Source organism: Camelus bactrianus, unplaced genomic scaffold (genome assembly GCF_048773025.1).
Source record: "Camelus bactrianus isolate YW-2024 breed Bactrian camel unplaced genomic scaffold, ASM4877302v1 HiC_scaffold_59, whole genome shotgun sequence".
NCBI lineage: Eukaryota > Metazoa > Chordata > Mammalia > Artiodactyla > Camelidae > Camelus > Camelus bactrianus.
The window spans coordinates 1,532,491-1,551,056 of NW_027413976.1; positions in this window are offsets into that span (position 1 = coordinate 1,532,491).

An 18,566-nucleotide genomic window follows, 5' to 3' on the forward strand; every position below is an offset into this window, starting at 1 on the left:
TGCATTTCCAGCCCAACCCCCGCCTTTCCCCGGAAGTCCGCACAGGCAGACACTCGGGGAAGACACGCGGATGGCTCCTAGGAAATCCAAGGTCCTGCAGACAGAAGACGGAACCTCCACACACTCACAATTCCGGAACAAGCCTGACTGTGTGGGGGAGGTTTGGGGCCGCCCTCCTCGCAGCTGAGTTGTGTCAAAGGAGTTCCCTGGCAGGAAGAAGTCCGCTAATTGCCTACCCTGTCCAGGGGGAGGCACTAGATGCTACCTGCATTTCCAGCCCAACCCCCGCCTTTCCCCGGCAGCCCGCAATGGGAGACACTCGGGGAAGACACGCGAAGGGCTCCTAGGAGATCCCGGGTTCTGCAGACCGAATACGGAACCTCCCCACACTCAGAATTCCGGAACACGGCTGACTGTGTGGGGGAGGAATGGGGCCCCCGTCCACGAGGCTGACTGGTGTCACTGGTGTTCCCTGGCAGGGGGAAGTCCGCTAATTACCTCCTATGACCAGGGGGAGGCACTAGATGCTATCTGCATTTCCAGCCCAACCCCCGCCTTTCCCCAGCAGCCCGCACTGGGAGACACTCGGGGAAGACACGCGGATGGCTCCTAGGAAATCCAAGGTCCTGCAGACAGAAGACGGAACCTCCACACACTCACAATTCCGGAACAAGCCTGACTGTGTGGGGGAGGTTTGGGTCCGCCCTCCTCGCAGCTGAGTGGTGTCAAAGGAGTTCCCTGGCAGGGGGAATTCCGCTAATTCCCTACCCTGTCCAGGGGGAGGCACTAGATGCTACCTGCATTTCCAGCCCAACCCCCGCCTTTCCCCGGCAGCCCGCAATGGGAGACACTCGGGGAAGACACGCGAAGGGCTCCTAGGAGATCCCGGGTTCTGCAGACAGAAGACGGAACCTCCACACACTCACAATTCCGGAACAAGCCTGACAGTGTGCGGGAGGTTTGGGTCCGCCCTCCTCGCAGCTGAGTGGTGTCAAAGGAGTCCGTGGCAGGTGGAATTCCGCTAATTCCTTACCCTGTCCAGGGGGAGGCACTAGATGCTACCTGCATTTCCAGCCCAACTCCCGCCTTTCCCCGGAAGTCCGCACAGGCAGACACTCGGGGAAGACACGCGGATGGCTCCTAGGAAATCCAAGGTCCTGCAGACAGAAGATGAATCCTCCCCACACTCACAATTCCGGAACAAGCCTGACTGTGTGGGGGAGGTTTGGGGCCGCCCTCCACGAAGCTGAGTTGTGTCAAATGAGTTCCCTGGCAGGAGGAATTCCGCTAATTGCCTACCCTGTCCAGGGGGAGGCACTAGATGCTACCTGCATTTCCAGCCCAACCCCCGCCTTTCCCCGGCAGTCCGCACAGGCAGACACTCGGGGAAGACACGCGAAGGGCTCCTAGGAGATCCCGGGTGCTGCAGACAGAAGACGGAACCTCCCCACACTCACAATTCCGGAACACGGCTGACTGTGTGGGGGAGGTTCGGGGCCGCCGTCCAAGCAGCTGACTGGTGTCACAGGTGTTCCCTTGCAGGGGGAAGCCCGCTAATTGCCTACCCTGTCCAGGGGGAGGCAATAGATTCTACCAGCATTTCCAGCCCAACCCCCGCCTTTCTCCGGCAGCCCTCAATGGGAGAAACTCGGGGAAGACACGCGAATGGCTCCTAGGAAATACAAGGTCCTGCAGACAGAAGACGGAACCTCCCCACAGTCACAATTCCGGAACAAGCCTGACAGTGTCCGGGAGGTTTGGGTCCGCCCTCCTCGCAGCTGAGTGGTGTCAAAGGAGTCCCTGGCAGGGGGAATTCCGCTAATTCCCTACCCTGTCCAGGGGGAGGCACTAGATGCTTCCTGCATTTCCAGCCCAACCCCCGCCTTTCCCCGGAAGTCCGCACAGGCTGACACTCGGGGAAGACACGCGGATGGCTCCTAGGAAATCCAAGGTCCTGCAGACAGAAGACGGAACTTCCACACACTCACAATTCCGGAACAAGCCTGACAGTGTGCGGGAGGTTTGGGTCCGCCCTCCTCGCAGCTGAGTGGTGTCAAAGGAGTTCCCTGGCAGGGGGAATTCCGCTAATTCCCTACCCTGTCCAGGGGGAGGCACTAGATGCTACCTGCATTTCCAGCCCAACCCCCGCCTTTCCCCGGCAGCCCGCACTGGGAGACTATCGGGGAAGACACGCGAATGGCTCCTAGGGGATCCAAGGTTCTGAGGACTGAAGACGGAACCTCCCCACACTCACAATTCCGGAACAAGCCTGACTGTGTGGGGGAGGTTTGGGTCCGCCCTCCTCGCAGCTGAGTTGTGTCAAAGGAGTTCCCTGGCAGGAGGAAGTCCGCTAATTGCCTACCCTGTCCAGGGGGAGGCACTAGATGCTACCTGCATTTCCAGCCCAACCCCCGCCTTTCCCCGGCAGCCCGCAATGGGAGACACTCGGGGAAGACACGCGAAGGGCTCCTAGGAGATCCCGGGTTCTGCAGACCGAATACGGAACCTCCCCACACTCAGAATTCCGGAACACGGCTGACTGTGTGGGGGATTAATGGGGACCCCGTCCACGAGGCTGACTGGTGTCACTGGTGTTCCCTGGCAGGGGGAAGTCCGCTAATTACCTCCTATGACCAGGGGGAGGCACTAGATGCTATCTGCATTTCCAGCCGAACCCCCGCCTTTCCCCAGCAGCCCGCACTGGGAGACACTCGGGGAAGACACGCGGATGGCTCCTAGGAAATCCAAGGTCCTGCAGACAGAAGACGGAACCTCCACACACTCACAATTCCGGAACAAGCCTGACTGTGTGGGGGAGGTTTGGGTCCGCCCTCCTCGCAGCTGAGTGGTGTCAAAGGAGTTCCCTGGCAGGGGGAATTCCGCTAATTCCCTACCCTGTCCAGGGGGAGGCACTAGATGCTACCTGCATTTCCAGCCCAACCCCCGCCTTTCCCCGGCAGCCCGCAATGGGAGACACTCGGGGAAGACACGCGAAGGGCTCCTAGGAGATCCCGGGTTCTGCAGACAGAAGACGGAACCTCCACACACTCACAATTCCGGAACAAGCCTGACAGTGTGCGGGAGGTTTGGGTCCGCCCTCCTCGCAGCTGAGTGGTGTCAAAGGAGTCCCTGGCAGGGGGAATTCCGCTAATTCCCTACCCTGTTCCGGGGGGAGGCACTAGATGCTACCTGCATTTCCAGCCCAACTCCCGCCTTTCCCCGGAAGTCCGCACAGGCAGACACTCGGGGAAGACACGCGGATGGCTCCTAGGAAATCCAAGGTCCTGCAGACAGAAGACGGAACCTCCACACACTCACAATTCCGGAACAAGCCTGACTGTGTGGGGGAGGTTTGGGGCCGCTCTCCACGAAGCTGAGTGGTGTCAAAGTTGTTCCCTGGCATGGGGAATCCGCTAAATGCCTACCCTGTCCAGGGGGAGGCACTAGATGCTACCTGCATTTCCAGCCCAACCCCCGCCTTTGCCCGGCAGCCCGCAATGGGAGACACTCGGGGAAGACACGCGAAGGGCTCCTAGGAGATCCCGGGTTCTGCAGACAGAATACGGAACCTCCCCATACTCAGAATTCCGGAACACGGCTGACTGTGTGGGGGAGGAATGGGGCCGCCGTCCAAGCAGCTGACTGGTGTCACAGGTGTTCCCTGGCAGGGGGAAGTCCGCTAATTACCTCCTATGACCAGGGGGAGGCACTAGATGCTATCTGCATTTCCAACCAAACCCCCGCCTTTCCCCGGCAGCCCGCACTGGGAGACAATCGGGGAAGACACGCGAATGGCTCCTAGGGGATCCAAGGTTCTGAGGACTGAAGACGGAACCTCCCCACACTCACAATTCCGGAACAAGCCTGACTGTGTTGGGGAGGTTTGGGTCCGCCCTCCTCGCAGCTGAGTTGTGTCAAAGGAGTTCCCTGGCAGGAGGAAGTCCGCTAATTGCCTACCCTGTCCAGGGGGAGGCACTAGATGCTACCTGCATTTCCAGCCCAACCCCCGCATTTCCCCGGCAGTCCGCACAGGCAGACACTCGGGGAAGACACGCGAAGGGCTCCTAGGAGATCCCGGGTGCTGCAGACAGAAGACGGAACCTCCCCACACTCACAATTCCGGAACACGGCTGACTGTGTGGGGGAGGTTCGGGGTCGCCGTCCAAGCAGCTGACTGGTGTCACAGGTGTTCCCTGGCAGGGGGAAGTCCGCTAATTGCCTACCCTGTCCAGGGGGAGGCAATAGATTCTACCAGCATTTCCAGCCCAACCCCCGCCTTTCCCCGGCAGCCCTCAATGGGAGAAACTCGGGGAAGACACGCGAAATGCTCCTAGGAAATCCAAGGTCCTGCAGACAGAAGACGGAACCTCCCCACACTCACAATTCCGGAACAAGCCTGACAGTGTGCGGGAGGTTTGGGTCCGCCCTCCTCGCAGCTGAGTGGTGTCAAAGGAGTCCCTGGCAGGAGGAATTCCGCTAATTGCCTGCCCTGTCCAGGGGGAGGCACTAGATGCTACCTGCATTTCCAACACAACCCCCGCCTTTCCACGGCAGTCCGCACAGGCATACACTCGGGGAAGACACGCGAAGGGCTCCTAGGAGATCCCGGGTGCTGCAGACAGAAGACGGAACCTCCCCACACTCAGAATTCCGGAACAAGGCTGACTGTGTGGGGGAGGAATGGGGCCGCCGTCCACGAGGCTGACTGGTGTCACAGGTGTTCCCTGGCAGGGGGAAGTCCGCTAATTACCTCCTATGACCAGGGGGAGGCACTAGATGCTATCTGCATTTCCAGCCCAACCCCCGCCTTTCCCCAGCAGCCCGCACTGGGAGACACTCGGGGAAGACACGCGGATGGCTCCTAGGAAATCCAAGGTCCTGCAGACAGAAGACGGAACCTCCACACACTCACAATTCCGGAACAAGCCTGACTGTGTGGGGGAGGTTTGGGTCCGCCCTCCTCGCAGCTGAGTGGTGTCAAAGGAGTTCCCTGGCAGGGGGAATTCCGCTAATTCCCTACCCTGTCCAGGGGGAGGCACTAGATGCTACCTGCATTTCCAGCCCAACCCCCGCCTTTCCCCGGCAGCCCGCAATGGGAGACACTCGGGGAAGACACGCGAAGGGCTCCTAGGAGATCCCGGGTTCTGCAGACAGAAGACGGAACCTCCACACACTCACAATTCCGGAACAAGCCTGACAGTGTGCGGGAGGTTTGGGTCCGCCCTCCTCGCAGCTGAGTGGTGTCAAAGGAGTCCGTGGCAGGTGGAATTCCGCTAATTCCTTACCCTGTCCAGGGGGAGGCACTAGATGCTACCTGCATTTCCAGCCCAACTCCCGCCTTTCCCCGGAAGTCCGCACAGGCAGACACTCGGGGAAGACACGCGGATGGCTCCTAGGAAATCCAAGGTCCTGCAGACAGAAGATGAATCCTCCCCACACTCACAATTCCGGAACAAGCCTGACTGTGTGGGGGAGGTTTGGGGCCGCCCTCCACGAAGCTGAGTTGTGTCAAAGGAGTTCCCTGGCAGGAGGAATTCCGCTAATTGCCTACCCTGTCCAGGGGGAGGCACTAGATGCTACCTGCATTTCCAGCCCAACCCCCGCCTTTCCCCGGCAGTCCGCACAGGCAGACACTCGGGGAAGACACGCGAAGGGCTCCTAGGAGATCCCGGGTGCTGCAGACAGAAGACGGAACCTCCCCACACTCACAATTCCGGAACACGGCTGACTGTGTGGGGGAGGTTCGGGGCCGCCGTCCAAGCAGCTGACTGGTGTCACAGGTGTTCCCTTGCAGGGGGAAGCCCGCTAATTGCCTACCCTGTCCAGGGGGAGGCAATAGATTCTACCAGCATTTCCAGCCCAACCCCCGCCTTTCTCCGGCAGCCCTCAATGGGAGAAACTCGGGGAAGACACGCGAATGGCTCCTAGGAAATACAAGGTCCTGCAGACAGAAGACGGAACCTCCCCACAGTCACAATTCCGGAACAAGCCTGACAGTGTCCGGGAGGTTTGGGTCCGCCCTCCTCGCAGCTGAGTGGTGTCAAAGGAGTCCCTGGCAGGGGGAATTCCGCTAATTCCCTACCCTGTCCAGGGGGAGGCACTAGATGCTTCCTGCATTTCCAGCCCAACCCCCGCCTTTCCCCGGAAGTCCGCACAGGCTGACACTCGGGGAAGACACGCGGATGGCTCCTAGGAAATCCAAGGTCCTGCAGACAGAAGACGGAACTTCCACACACTCACAATTCCGGAACAAGCCTGACAGTGTGCGGGAGGTTTGGGTCCGCCCTCCTCGCAGCTGAGTGGTGTCAAAGGAGTTCCCTGGCAGGGGGAATTCCGCTAATTCCCTACCCTGTCCAGGGGGAGGCACTAGATGCTACCTGCATTTCCAGCCCAACCCCCGCCTTTCCCCGGCAGCCCGCACTGGGAGACTATCGGGGAAGACACGCGAATGGCTCCTAGGGGATCCAAGGTTCTGAGGACTGAAGACGGAACCTCCCCACACTCACAATTCCGGAACAAGCCTGACTGTGTGGGGGAGGTTTGGGTCCGCCCTCCTCGCAGCTGAGTTGTGTCAAAGGAGTTCCCTGGCAGGAGGAAGTCCGCTAATTGCCTACCCTGTCCAGGGGGAGGCACTAGATGCTACCTGCATTTCCAGCCCAACCCCCGCCTTTCCCCGGCAGCCCGCAATGGGAGACACTCGGGGAAGACACGCGAAGGGCTCCTAGGAGATCCCGGGTTCTGCAGACCGAATACGGAACCTCCCCACACTCAGAATTCCGGAACACGGCTGACTGTGTGGGGGATTAATGGGGCCCCCGTCCACGAGGCTGACTGGTGTCACTGGTGTTCCCTGGCAGGGGGAAGTCCGCTAATTACCTCCTATGACCAGGGGGAGGCACTAGATGCTATCTGCATTTCCAGCCGAACCCCCGCCTTTCCCCAGCAGCCCGCACTGGGAGACACTCGGGGAAGACACGCGGATGGCTCCTAGGAAATCCAAGGTCCTGCAGACAGAAGACGGAACCTCCACACACTCACAATTCCGGAACAAGCCTGACTGTGTGGGGGAGGTTTGGGTCCGCCCTCCTCGCAGCTGAGTGGTGTCAAAGGAGTTCCCTGGCAGGGGGAATTCCGCTAATTCCCTACCCTGTCCAGGGGGAGGCACTAGATGCTACCTGCATTTCCAGCCCAACCCCCGCCTTTCCCCGGCAGCCCGCAATGGGAGACACTCGGGGAAGACACGCGAAGGGCTCCTAGGAGATCCCGGGTTCTGCAGACAGAAGACGGAACCTCCACACACTCACAATTCCGGAACAAGCCTGACAGTGTGCGGGAGGTTTGGGTCCGCCCTCCTCGCAGCTGAGTGGTGTCAAAGGAGTCCCTGGCAGGGGGAATTCCGCTAATTCCCTACCCTGTTCCGGGGGGAGGCACTAGATGCTACCTGCATTTCCAGCCCAACTCCCGCCTTTCCCCGGAAGTCCGCACAGGCAGACACTCGGGGAAGACACGCGGATGGCTCCTAGGAAATCCAAGGTCCTGCAGACAGAAGACGGAACCTCCACACACTCACAATTCCGGAACAAGCCTGACTGTGTGGGGGAGGTTTGGGGCCGCTCTCCACGAAGCTGAGTGGTGTCAAAGTTGTTCCCTGGCATGGGGAATCCGCTAAATGCCTACCCTGTCCAGGGGGAGGCACTAGATGCTACCTGCATTTCCAGCCCAACTCCCGCCTTTCCCCGGAAGTCCGCACAGGCAGACACTCGGGGAAGACACGCGGATGGCTCCTAGGAAATCCAAGGTCCTGCAGACAGAAGACGGAACCTCCACACACTCACAATTCCGGAACAAGCCTGACTGTGTGGGGGAGGTTTGGGGCCGCTCTCCACGAAGCTGAGTGGTGTCAAAGTTGTTCCCTGGCATGGGGAATCCGCTAAATGCCTACCCTGTCCAGGGGGAGGCACTAGATGCTACCTGCATTTCCAGCCCAACCCCCGCCTTTGCCCGGCAGCCCGCAATGGGAGACACTCGGGGAAGACACGCGAAGGGCTCCTAGGAGATCCCGGGTTCTGCAGACAGAATACGGAACCTCCCCATACTCAGAATTCCGGAACACGGCTGACTGTGTGGGGGAGGAATGGGGCCGCCGTCCAAGCAGCTGACTGGTGTCACAGGTGTTCCCTGGCAGGGGGAAGTCCGCTAATTACCTCCTATGACCAGGGGGAGGCACTAGATGCTATCTGCATTTCCAACCAAACCCCCGCCTTTCCCCGGCAGCCCGCACTGGGAGACAATCGGGGAAGACACGCGAATGGCTCCTAGGGGATCCAAGGTTCTGAGGACTGAAGACGGAACCTCCCCACACTCACAATTCCGGAACAAGCCTGACTGTGTTGGGGAGGTTTGGGTCCGCCCTCCTCGCAGCTGAGTTGTGTCAAAGGAGTTCCCTGGCAGGAGGAAGTCCGCTAATTGCCTACCCTGTCCAGGGGGAGGCACTAGATGCTACCTGCATTTCCAGCCCAACCCCCGCATTTCCCCGGCAGTCCGCACAGGCAGACACTCGGGGAAGACACGCGAAGGGCTCCTAGGAGATCCCGGGTGCTGCAGACAGAAGACGGAACCTCCCCACACTCACAATTCCGGAACACGGCTGACTGTGTGGGGGAGGTTCGGGGTCGCCGTCCAAGCAGCTGACTGGTGTCACAGGTGTTCCCTGGCAGGGGGAAGTCCGCTAATTGCCTACCCTGTCCAGGGGGAGGCAATAGATTCTACCAGCATTTCCAGCCCAACCCCCGCCTTTCCCCGGCAGCCCTCAATGGGAGAAACTCGGGGAAGACACGCGAAATGCTCCTAGGAAATCCAAGGTCCTGCAGACAGAAGACGGAACCTCCCCACACTCACAATTCCGGAACAAGCCTGACAGTGTGCGGGAGGTTTGGGTCCGCCCTCCTCGCAGCTGAGTGGTGTCAAAGGAGTCCCTGGCAGGAGGAATTCCGCTAATTGCCTGCCCTGTCCAGGGGGAGGCACTAGATGCTACCTGCATTTCCAACACAACCCCCGCCTTTCCACGGCAGTCCGCACAGGCATACACTCGGGGAAGACACGCGAAGGGCTCCTAGGAGATCCCGGGTGCTGCAGACAGAAGACGGAACCTCCCCACACTCAGAATTCCGGAACAAGGCTGACTGTGTGGGGGAGGAATGGGGCCGCCGTCCACGAGGCTGACTGGTGTCACAGGTGTTCCCTGGCAGGGGGAAGTCCGCTAATTACCTCCTATGACCAGGGGGACGCACTAGATGCTATCTGCATTTCCAGCCCAACCCCCGCCTTTCCCCGGCAGCCCGCACTGGGAGACAGTCGGGGAAGACACGCGAATGGCTCCAAGGGGATCCAAGGTTCTGAGGACTGAAGACGGAACCTCCACACACTCACAATTCCGGAACAAGCCTGACTGTGTGGGGGAGGTTTGGGTCCGCCCTCCTCGCAGCTGAGTTGTGTCAAAGGAGTTCCCTGGCAGGAGGAAGTCCGCTAATTGCCTACCCTGTCCAGGGGGAGGCACTAGATGCTACCTGCATTTCCAGCCCAACCCCCGCCTTTCCCCGGCAGTCCGCACAGGCAGACACTCGGGGAAGACACGCGAAGGGCTCCTAGGAGATCCCGGGTGCTGCAGACAGAAGACGGAACCTCCCCACACTCACAATTCCGGAACACGGCTGACTGTGTTGGGGAGGTTCGGGGCCGCCGTCCAAGCAGCTGACTGGTGTCACAGGTGTTCCCTTCCAGGGGGAAGCCCGCTAATTGCCTACCCTGTCCAGGGGGAGGCAATAGATTCTACCAGCATTTCCAGCCCAACCCCCGCCTTTCTCCGGCAGCCCTCAATGGGAGAAACTCGGGGAAGACACGCGAATGGCTCCTAGGAAATACAAGGTCCTGCAGACAGAAGACGGAACCTCCCCACAGTCACAATTCCGGAACAACCCTGACAGTGTGCGGGAGGATTGGGTCCGCCCTCCTCGCAGCTGAGTGGTGTCAAAGGAGTCCCTGGCAGGGGGAATTCCGCTAATTCCCTCCCCTGTCCAGGGGGAGGCACTAGATGCTTCCTGCATTTCCAGCCCAACCCCCGCCTTTCCCCGGAAGTCCGCACAGGCTGACACTCGGGGAAGACACGCGGATGGCTCCTAGGAAATCCAAGGTCCTGCAGACAGAAGACGGAACCTCCACACACTCACAATTCCGGAACAAGCCTGACAGTGTGCGGGAGGTTTGGGTCCGCCCTCCTCGCAGCTGAGTGGTGTCAAAGGAGTTCCCTGGCAGGGGGAATTCCGCTAATTCCCTACCCTGTCCAGGGGGAGGCACTAGATGCTACCTGCATTTCCAGCCCAACCCCCACCTTTCCCCGGCAGCCCGCACTGGGAGACAATCGGGGAAGACACGCGAATGGCTCCTAGGGGATCCAAGGTTCTGAGGACTGAAGACGGAACCTCCCCACACTCACAATTCCGGAACAAGCCTGACTGTGTGGGGGAGGTTTGGGTCCGCCCTCCTCGCAGCTGAGTTGTGTCAAAGGAGTTCCCTGGCAGGAGGAAGTCCGCTAATTGCCTACCCTGTCCAGGGGGAGGCACTAGATGCTACCTGCATTTTCAGCCCAACCCCCGCCTTTCCCCGGCAGCCCGCAATGGGAGACACTCGGGGAAGACACGCGAAGGGCTCCTAGGAGATCCCGGGTTCTGCAGACCGAATACGGAACCTCCCCACACTCAGAATTCCGGAACACGGCTGACTGTGTGGGGGAGGAATGGGGCCCCCGTCCACGAGGCTGACTGGTGTCACTGGTGTTCCCTGGCAGGGGGAAGTCCGCTAATTACCTCCTATGACCAGGGGGAGGCACTAGATGCTATCTGCATTTCCAGCCCAACCCCCGCCTTTCCCCAGCAGCCCGCACTGGGAGACACTCGGGGAAGACACGCGGATGGCTCCTAGGAAATCCAAGGTCCTGCAGACAGAAGACGGAACCTCCACACACTCACAATTCCGGAACAAGCCTGACTGTGTGGGGGAGGTTTGGGTCCGCCCTCCTCGCAGCTGAGTGGTGTCAAAGGAGTTCCCTGGCAGGGGGAATTCCGCTAATTCCCTACCCTGTCCAGGGGGAGGCACTAGATGCTACCTGCATTTCCAGCCCAACCCCCGCCTTTCCCCGGCAGCCCGCAATGGGAGACACTCGGGGAAGACACGCGAAGGGCTCCTAGGAGATCCCGGGTTCTGCAGACAGAAGACGGAACCTCCACACACTCACAATTCCGGAACAAGCCTGACAGTGTGCGGGAGGTTTGGGTCCGCCCTCCTCGCAGCTGAGTGGTGTCAAAGGAGTCCCTGGCAGGGGGAATTCCGCTAATTCCCTACCCTGTCCAGGGGGAGGCACTAGATGCTACCTGCATTTCCAGCCCAACTCCCGCCTTTCCCCGGAAGTCCGCAGAGGCATACACTCGGGGAAGACACGCGGATGGCTCCTAGGAAATCCAAGGTCCTGCAGACAGAAGACGGAACCTCCACACACTCACAATTCCGGAACAAGCCTGACAGTGTGCGGGAGGTTTGGGTCCGCCCTCCTCGCAGCTGAGTGGTGTCAAAGGAGTTCCCTGGCAGGGGAATTCCGCTAATTCCATACCCTGTCCAGGGGGATGCACTAGATGCTACCTGCATTTCCAGCCCAACCCCCACCTTTCCCCGGCAGCCCGCAATGGGAGACACTCGGGGAATACACGCGGATGGCTCCTATGAAATCCAAGGTCCTGCAGACAGAAGATGAATCCTCCCCACACTCACAATTCCGGAACAAGCCTGACTGTGTGGGGGAGGTTTGGGGCCGCCCTCCACGAAGCTGAGTGGTGTCAAAGGTGTTCCCTGGCATGGGGAATCTGCTAAATGCCTACCCTGTCCAGGGGGAGGCACTAGATGCTACCTGCATTTCCAGCCCAACCCCCGCCTTTCCCCGGCAGCCCGCAATGGGAGACACTCGGGGAAGACACGCGAAGGGCTCCTAGGAGATACCGGGTTCTGCAGACAAAATACGGAACCTCCCCACACTCAGAATTCCGGAACACGGCTGACTGTGTGGGGGAGGAATGGGGCCGCCGTCCAAGCAGCTGACTGGTGTCACAGGTGTTCCCTGGCAGGGGGAAGTCCGCTAATTACCTCCTATGACCAGTGGGAGGCACTAGATGCTATCTGCATTTCCAACCCAACCCCCGCCTTTCCCCGGCAGTCCGCACAGGCAGACACTCGGGGAAGACACGCGAATGGCTCCTAGGAAATACAAGGTCCTGCAGACAGAAGACGGAACCTCCCCACAGTCACAATTCCGGAACAAGCCTGACAGTGTGCGGGAGGTTTGGGTCCGCACTCCTCGCAGCTGAGTGGTGTCAAAGGAGTCCCTGGCAGGGGGAATTCCGTTAATTCCCTACCCTGTCCAGGGGTAGGCACTAGATGCTACCTGCATTTCCAGCCCAACCCCCGCCTTTCCCCGGAAGTCCGCACAGGCAGACACTCGGGGAAGACACGCGGATGGCTCCTAGGAAATCCAAGGTCCTGCAGACAGAAGACGGAACCTCCACACACTCACAATTCCGGAACAAGCCTGACAGTGTGCGGGAGGTTTGGGTCCGCCCTCCTCGCAGCTGAGTGGTGTCAAAGGAGTTCCCTGGCAGGGGGAATTCCGCTAATTCCCTACCCTGTCCAGGGGGAGGCACTAGATGCTACCTGCATTTCCAGCCCAACCCCCGCCTTTCCCCGGCAGCCCGCACTGGGAGACAATCGGGGAAGACACGCGAATGGCTCCAAGGTGATCCAAGGTTCTGAGGACTGAAGACGGAACCTCCCCACACTCACAATTCCGAAACAAGCCTGACTGTGTGGGGGAGGTTTGGGTCCGCCCTCCTCGCAGCTGAGTTGTGTCAAAGGAGTTCCCTGGCAGGAGGAAGTCCGCTAATTGCCTACCCTGTCCAGGGGGAGGCACTAGATGCTACCTGCATTTCCAGCCCAACCCCCGCCTTTCCCCGGCAGCCCGCAATTGGAGACACTCGGGGAAGACACCCGGATGGCTCCTATGAAATCCAAGGTCCTGCAGACAGAAGACGGAACCTCCCCACACTCACAATTCCGGAACAAGCGTGACTGTGTGGGGGAGGTTTGGGGCCGCCCTCCTCGCAGCTGAGTTGTGTCAAAGGAGTTCGCTGGCAGGAGGAATTCCACTAATTGCCTGCCCTGTCCAGGGGGAGGCACTAGATGCTACCTGCATTTCCAGCCCAACCCCCGCCTTTCCCCGGCAGCCCGCACTGGGAAACAGTCGGGGAAGACACGCGAATGGCTCCTAGGGGATCCAAGGTTCTGAGGACTGAAGACGGAACCTCCCCACACTCACAATTCCGGAACAAGCCTGACTGTGTGGGGGAGGTTTGGGTCCGCCCTCCTCGCAGCTGAGTTGTGTCAAAGGAGTTCCCTGGCAGGAGGTAGTCCGCTAATTGCCTACCCTGTCCAGGGGGAGGCACTAGATGCTACCTGCATTTCCAGCCCAACCCCCGCCTTTCCCCGGCAGCCCGCACTGGGAGACAATCGGGGAAGACACGCGAATGGCTCCTAGGGGATCCAAGGTTCTGAGGACTGAAGACGGAACCTCCCCACACTCACAATTCCGGAACAAGCCTGACTGTGTGGGGGAGGTTTGGGTCCGCCCTCCTCGCAGCTGAGTTGTGTCAAAGGAGTTCCCTGGCAGGAGGAAGTCCGCTAATTGCCTACCCTGTCCAGGGGGAGGCACAAGATGCTACCTGCATTTCCAGCCCAACCCCCGCCTTTCCCCGGCAATCCGCAATGGGAGACACTCGGGGAAGACACGCGAAGGGCTCCTAGGAGATCCCGGGTTCTGCAGACCGAATACGGAACCTCCCCACACTCAGAATTCCGGAACACGGCTGACTGTGTGGGGGAGGAATGGGGCCCCCGTCCACGAGGCTGACTGTTGTCACTGGTGTTCCCTGGCAGGGGGAAGTCCGCTAATTACCTCCTATGACCAGGGGGAGGCACTAGATGCTATCTGCATTTCCAGCCCAACCCCCGCCTTTCCCCAGCAGCCCGCACTGGGAGACACTCGGGGAAGACACGCGGATGGCTCCTAGGAAATCCAAGGTCCTGCAGACAGAAGACGGAACCTCCCCACACTCACAATTCCGGAACAAGCCTGACAGTGTGCGGGAGGTTTGGGTCCGCCCTCCTCGCAGCTGAGTGGTGTCAAAGGAGTCCCTGGCAGGAGGAATTCCGCTAATTGCCTGCCCTGTCCAGGGGGAGGCACTAGATGCTACCTGCATTTCCAACACAACCCCCGCCTTTCCACGGCAGTCCGCACAGGCATACACTCGGGGAAGACACGCGAAGGGCTCCTAGGAGATCCCGGGTGCTGCAGACAGAAGACGGAACCTCCCCACACTCAGAATTCCGGAACAAGCCTGACTGTGTGGGGGAGGTTTGGGTCCGCCCTCCTCGCAGCTGAGTTGTGTCAAAGGAGTTCCCTGGCAGGAGGAAGTCCGCTAATTGCCTACCCTGTCCAGGGGGAGGCACTAGATGCTACCTGCATTTCCAGCCCAACCCCCACCTTTCCCCGGCAGCCCGCAATGGGAGACACTCGGGGAATACACGCGGATGGCTCCTATGAAATCCAAGGTCCTGCAGACAGAAGACGAATCCTCCCCACACTCACAATTCCGGAACAAGCCTGACTGTGTGGGGGAAGTTTGGGGCCGCCCTCCTCGCAGCTGAGTGGTGTCAAAGGAGTTCCCTGGCAGGGGGAATTCCGCTAATTCCCTACCCTGTCCAGGGGGAGGCACTAGATGCTACCTGCATTTCCAGCCCAACCCCCGCCTTTCCCCGGCAGCCCGCAATGGGAGACACTCGGGGAAGACACGCGAAGGGCTCCTAGGAGATCCCGGGTTCTGCAGACAGAAGACGGAACCTCCACACACTCACAATTCCGGAACAAGCCTGACAGTGTGCGGGAGGTTTGGGTCCGCCCTCCTCGCAGCTGAGTGGTGTCAAAGGAGTCCCTGGCAGGGGGAATTCCGCTAATTCCCTACCCTGTCCAGGGGGAGGCACTAGATGCTACCTGCATTTCCAGCCCAACTCCCGCCTTTCCCCGGAAGTCCGCACAGGCATACACTCGGGGAAGACACGCGGATGGCTCCTAGGAAATCCAAGGTCCTGCAGACAGAAGACGGAACCTCCACACACTCACAATTCCGGAACAAGCCTGACAGTGTGCGGGAGGTTTGGGTCCGCCCTCCTCGCAGCTGAGTGGTGTCAAAGGAGTTCCCTGGCAGGGGAATTCCGCTAATTCCATACCCTGTCCAGGGGGATGCACTAGATGCTACCTGCATTTCCAGCCCAACCCCCACCTTTCCCCGGCAGCCCGCAATGGGAGACACTCGGGGAATACACGCGGATGGCTCCTATGAAATCCAAGGTCCTGCAGACAGAAGATGAATCCTCCCCACACTCACAATTCCGGAACAAGCCTGACTGTGTGGGGGAGGTTTGGGGCCGCCCTCCACGAAGCTGAGTGGTGTCAAAGGTGTTCCCTGGCATGGGGAATCTGCTAAATGCCTACCCTGTCCAGGGGGAGGCACTAGATGCTACCTGCATTTCCAGCCCAACCCCCGCCTTTCCCCGGCAGCCCGCAATGGGAGACACTCGGGGAAGACACGCGAAGGGCTCCTAGGAGATACCGGGTTCTGCAGACAAAATACGGAACCTCCCCACACTCAGAATTCCGGAACACGGCTGACTGTGTGGGGGAGGAATGGGGCCGCCGTCCAAGCAGCTGACTGGTGTCACAGGTGTTCCCTGGCAGGGGGAAGTCCGCTAATTACCTCCTATGACCAGTGGGAGGCACTAGATGCTATCTGCATTTCCAACCCTACCCCCGCCTTTCCCCGGCAGTCCGCACAGGCAGACACTCGGGGAAGACACGCGAATGGCTCCTAGGAAATACAAGGTCCTGCAGACAGAAGACGGAACCTCCCCACAGTCACAATTCCGGAACAAGCCTGACAGTGTGCGGGAGGTTTGGGTCCGCCCTCCTCGCAGCTGAGTGGTGTCAAAGGAGTCCCTGGCAGGGGGAATTCCGTTAATTCCCTACCCTGTCCAGGGGGAGGCACTAGATGCTACCTGCATTTCCAGCCCAACCCCCGCCTTTCCCCGGAAGTCCGCACAGGCAGACACTCGGGGAAGACACGCGGATGGCTCCTAGGAAATCCAAGGTCCTGCAGACAGAAGACGGAACCTCCACACACTCACAATTCCGGAACAAGCCTGACAGTGTGCGGGAGGTTTGGGTCCGCCCTCCTCGCAGCTGAGTGGTGTCAAAGGAGTTCCCTGGCAGGGGGAATTCCGCTAATTCCCTACCCTGTCCAGGGGGAGGCACTAGATGCTACCTGCATTTCCAGCCCAACCCCCGCCTTTCCCCGGCAGCCCGCACTGGGAGACAATCGGGGAAGACACGCGAATGGCTCCAAGGTGATCCAAGGTTCTGAGGACTGAAGACGGAACCTCCCCACACTCACAATTCCGAAACAAGCCTGACTGTGTGGGGGAGGTTTGGGTCCGCCCTCCTCGCAGCTGAGTTGTGTCAAAGGAGTTCCCTGGCAGGAGGAAGTCCGCTAATTGCCTACCATGTCCAGGGGGAGGCACTAGATGCTACCTGCATTTCCAGCCCAACCCCCGGCTTTCCCCGGCAGCCCGCAATTGGAGACACTCGGGGAAGACACCCGGATGGCTCCTATGAAATCCAAGGTCCTGCAGACAGAAGACGGACCTCCCCACACTCACAATTCCGGAACAAGCGTGACTGTGTGGGGGAGGTTTGGGTCCGCCCTCCTCGCAGCTGAGTTGTGTCAAAGGAGTTCCCTGGCAGGAGGAAGTCCGCTAATTGCCTACCCTGTCCAGGGGGAGGCACAAGATGCTACCTGCATTTCCAGCCCAACCCCCGCCTTTCCCCGGCAATCCGCAATGGGAGACACTCGGGGAAGACACGCGAAGGGCTCCTAGGAGATCCCGGGTTCTGCAGACCGAATACGGAACCTCCCCACACTCAGAATTCCGGAACACGGCTGACTGTGTGGGGGAGGAATGGGGCCCCCGTCCACGAGGCTGACTGTTGTCACTGGTGTTCCCTGGCAGGGGGAAGTCCGCTAATTACCTCCTATGACCAGGGGGAGGCACTAGATGCTATCTGCATTTCCAGCCCAACCCCCGCCTTTCCCCAGCAGCCCGCACTGGGAGACACTCGGGGAAGACACGCGGATGGCTCCTAGGAAATCCAAGGTCCTGCAGACAGAAGACGGAACCTCCCCACACTCACAATTCCGGAACAAGCCTGACAGTGTGCGGGAGGTTTGGGTCCGCCCTCCTCGCAGCTGAGTGGTGTCAAAGGAGTCCCTGGCAGGAGGAATTCCGCTAATTGCCTGCCCTGTCCAGGGGGAGGCACTAGATGCTACCTGCATTTCCAACACAACCCCCGCCTTTCCACGGCAGTCCGCACAGGCATACACTCGGGGAAGACACGCGAAGGGCTCCTAGGAGATCCCGGGTGCTGCAGACAGAAGACGGAACCTCCCCACACTCAGAATTCCGGAACAAGCCTGACTGTGTGGGGGAGGTTTGGGTCCGCCCTCCTCGCAGCTGAGTTGTGTCAAAGGAGTTCCCTGGCAGGAGGAAGTCCGCTAATTGCCTACCCTGTCCAGGGGGAGGCACTAGATGCTACCTGCATTTCCAGCCCAACCCCCACCTTTCCCCGGCAGCCCGCAATGGGAGACACTCGGGGAATACACGCGGATGGCTCCTATGAAATCCAAGGTCCTGCAGACAGAAGACGAATCCTCCCCACACTCACAATTCCGGAACAAGCCTGACTGTGTGGGGGAAGTTTGGGGCCGCCCTCCTCGCAGCTGAGTGGTGTCAAAGGAGTTCCCTGGCAGGGGGAATTCCGCTAATTCCCTACCCTGTCCAGGGGGAGGCACTAGATGCTACCTGCATTTCCAGCCCAACCCCCGCCTTTCCCCGGCAGCCCGCAATGGGAGACACTCGGGGAAGACACGCGAAGGGCTCCTAGGAGATCCCGGGTTCTGCAGACAGAAGACGGAACCTCCACACACTCACAATTCCGGAACAAGCCTGACAGTGTGCGGGAGGTTTGGGTCCGCCCTCCTCGCAGCTGAGTGGTGTCAAAGGAGTCCCTGGCAGGGGGAATTCCGCTAATTCCCTACCCTGTCCAGGGGGAGGCACTAGATGCTACCTGAATTTCCAGCCCAACTCCCGCCTTTCCCCGGAAGTCCGCACAGGCATACACTCGGGGAAGACACGCGGATGGCTCCTAGGAAATCCAAGGTCCTGCAGACAGAAGACGGAACCTCCACACACTCACAATTCCGGAACAAGCCTGACAGTGTGCGGGAGGTTTGGGTCCGCCCTCCTCGCAGCTGAGTGGTGTCAAAGGAGTTCCCTGGCAGGGGAATTCCGCTAATTCCATA